Here is a 3,712-nt window from a genome sequence, read left to right as displayed (position 1 = left end):
TATGTTAGTAACCAAATAATTTACAATGTTTGCATACCAAGGCAACCTGCAGTTTGCTGAAAATAACTGCTCCTTAGGAAATTACTCCTGCATATTCTACTCTATTTTCACATGAACCAGGCGGCTTAAATGGTCTAGCTTTATCCTTGATCTCCAGGTCAAATTCACTCAGCAAAAGAATCCACCTTATAAGCCTTGGTTTTGCCTCTTTCTTTGTTATCAAATACCTAAGGGTAGATTGATCAAAATAAATAACCACTTTAGTACCTAATAAATAACGAAAATTTTCTAATGCAAAAACAATAGCCAAGAGTTCTTTTTTAGTGGTTGAATAATTTTTCTATGCATCATTTAAGGTCATCAAGGCATAATATATAACATGTGGCACCCTTCCAACTCACTGGCCCAAAACAACTCCTACGACGTAATTATTTGCATCACACATTATTTCAAATGGGAGACTCTAATCAGGTGACTGAATTATTGGTGCAGAAGTCAACAACTACTTCAACTTGTCAAATGCATTTTTGCACCCTTCATCAAACTCGAAAGCCACATCCTTTTTTCAGCAACTTGCACAATGGCAATGCAATGCGTGAAAAATCTTTAATAAAGCGTCGGTAAAAACCTGCATGGCCAAGGAAAGAACAAACTTCCCACATACTAACAAGGTAAGGTAAAGATTGAATAATATCAATTTTAGCCTTATCTACCTCTATACCTTTAGCTGAAACTACATGCCCCAAAACTATACCTTGCTCAACCATAAAATGACATTTTTCAAAATTTAAAACAAGGTTAGTTTCAATGCATCTTTGTAAAACAAGTGCGAGATTGTGCAAACAATTATCAAATGAATCCCCATGAACAGTAAAATAATCCATAAAAATTTCTATAATGTGTTCAATATAATCAAAAAATATACTAACCATACACCTTTGAAAAGTGGTTGGTGCATTACAAGCTTTGAATGGCATTCATCGATATGCAAGGGTTCCAAATGGGCATGTAAAAGTCATATTCTCCTGATCTTCTGGAGTAATTGTGATCTGAAAATAACTTGAAAAGCCATTTAGAAAACAGTAGTAAGCTCAGCCAGCTAGTCTTTCTAACATTTGATCAATAAACACCAACAGAAAATGATCTTTATGGGTTACAACATTTAATTTCCTATAATCTATACAAATCGCCACCTATTCTAAACTCGAGTAGGTACCAATTCATTATTTTGATTTTTTACTACAATGATATCGGTCTTCTTCGATATAACTTTAACAGGGCTGACCCATTCGCTGTCTGAAATTGGATAAATTACTCTGGCTTAAAGTAACTTCAAAATTTCCTTCTTTACTACTTTCATCATCGATGGGTTCAGCCTTTTTTGTGGCTGTCGAATTGGTTTAGCTCCTTCTTCAAGAAGAATTCGACGCATGTAAGTAGAGGGACTAATTCCCTTAATATTAACAATGGTCCATCCTATGGCTGACCAGTTTTTCTTCTTGTTGCTTATTTAATTTACTGGAAATGATCATTGGTGCCTGCAAAATAGAAGGTACCAGTTTTTCATTAGGTACTAGCAGCCCAATATAAGATACATTACCTGTATTTTTCAACTCCATGAACTCATTCATTTTTGCCGCTGTATTCTGCACATCTGAATTTAATTTAAATTCATCACTATCTTTCAAAATATTTTCATGGTTAGCCACTTCCAACTCATCATCACCATTAAGTTCAAAAATATCCTGCACTAGAGAATCAATTAAATCAACTGAATACATAGGAAAATCCACATTAAGATATTTCATAACATCATAAATATTAAATTTGACAGCTTCACCATCAAACTTCATGGTTAGTGTGCTTTTATAAACATCAATTTTTGTTTTAGCTGTTTTTAGAAAAGGTCTTCTTAGCAAAATAGGTGCAGATTGATCATTATTTTCCATGTTAAGAACATAAAAATCAGCTAGAAAAATTAATTTATTATTAACCTGAACATGAACATCTTCAATTAACCCCTTAGGATATGCATTCGATCTATCGGCCAATTGAATAACTACACCAGTTTTTCCTAAAGGTCTAAGATTAAGAGTAGAATAAATGGAATATGATATTATATTAATAGATGCTCCTAAATCTAACATGACCTTTTCAATTTTAGTACCACCTATTGTGCAAGGGATGTAAAACATACCTAGGTCTTTGCATTTTTCAAGAAGACTTTTTCGAATTATGGCTAAAACATTTTCTCCTACCTTTATTTTTTCACATCTTTTGAGTCTTTGCTTTCTTTTCAATGTACACAGCTCTTTCAGAAATTTAGCATAGCAAGGCACTTGTTTGATTACATCAAAAAGTAGGATATTAACTTCACACTTTCGAAAGCTCTTATATAAATCTGTATTACGTTCATACTTCAGATTTAAAGCTTCAAAAAAAGGAGGAACAGGTTTATATTCTCTGAAAGAAGGATTCTTACCTGTCATTGCATTTTCGAAAGAATTCTTTTCTGTCGCCACTTCCTCTCTTTTTTCTGTTTGCTGTGTCGGTGTAGGTGGTGTTTTAATCGGCATCTCTAGCTCTTTTCCACTCCTCAGCACTATTGCACTAGTATTCTCCTTTGGGTTCACCACAGTTTGTGATGATAGTTTACTTGAATTCTATGTTTCTAGCCTACTAATTGCAATAGCTATCTGACTCATTTGATTTTCCAAATTTTGAATGCTGGTTCTAGTTTCCTACTGAAATTTCACAGTTTTAGTAGCTAAAGTTTTAACCATATCTTCAAGAGATGTACCTGAATCAGAATTTTGAATTGGTTGTTACTGTCTAGGAATGTAAGGTTGTTGATATGGCTGAAAGTTATTCGAATGCTAATTTGCATGTACATTCCCATAACGAAGATTAGGATGATCTCTCTAACCTGAGTTGTAAGTATTCGAATAAAGATTATAATTTCGTTGTTGTTGTCCTAGAAATCCACCTACTACATTAGCTTGTTTAAAGCAGTCTTTCTGAAGTATTAGGCACGTATCAGTTAGATGCCCCCCACTGAATAGATTTCGTAAACTTTTGCTGCCTTCATTTTTCCTACAACTATTTGACGTACAAGAGTAGTTAGATCATCAATTCATCTTTCAATAAAAGAGAAATTTACCTCAATGGCACGCTGAGATGAATGGTCTAATCTATTCCCAAATTGTTGTGAATTCGACGCCATGTTTGCAATTAAATTTCGGGCTGCTTCAGGTGTTTTGTCAGCCAATGCTCCACCACTCGCTATATCAATCATATTCCTATCATTTGATAGGAGTCCTTCATAGAAATATTGAATAAGGAGATAGTCACTAATTTGGTGATGTGGACAACTTGCACAGAGTTTTTTAAAGCGCTCTCAATATTCATATAAAGACTCTCTACTATGCTGCCTAATACCACAGATTTCTTTCCTTATACTAACAGCTCTTGATGTTGGAAAAATTTTCTCCAGAAATAGCCTTTTCATCTTATGCCAAGTGGTAATACTTCCAGCAGGGAGATAATAAAGCCAATCTTGCACATTATCTTTCAAAGAAAACAAAAAAGCTCTCATCTTGGTTTGTTCTTTGATTACTCCATTCGGTTTCATACCTATGCACACCACATGTAATTCCTTTAAATGTTTATGAGGATCTTCACCTGCGGAGCCATGAAAAATAGTTAAAAGATG

At 34.1% G+C, this 3,712-nt stretch overlaps 1 non-coding gene across 1 annotated transcript; it reads left to right on the top strand.

Moving 5' to 3' along the window:
* The first annotated feature begins 3,353 nt into the window (after positions 1 to 3,353).
* LOC123204973 lies at positions 3,354 to 3,460 on the top strand. Its single transcript, XR_006499659.1, has one exon. It is a non-coding gene; the product is annotated as a small nucleolar RNA R71 (small nucleolar RNA).
* Positions 3,461 to 3,712: the final 252 nt, after the last annotated feature.

The sequence above is a fragment of the Mangifera indica genome, chromosome 20, assembly GCF_011075055.1.
Source record: "Mangifera indica cultivar Alphonso chromosome 20, CATAS_Mindica_2.1, whole genome shotgun sequence".
Taxonomy (NCBI): Eukaryota; Viridiplantae; Streptophyta; class Magnoliopsida; order Sapindales; family Anacardiaceae; genus Mangifera; species Mangifera indica.
Note: the sequence above shows the minus strand (reverse complement) of the source record. Positions and strands in the feature narration are given on the sequence as shown.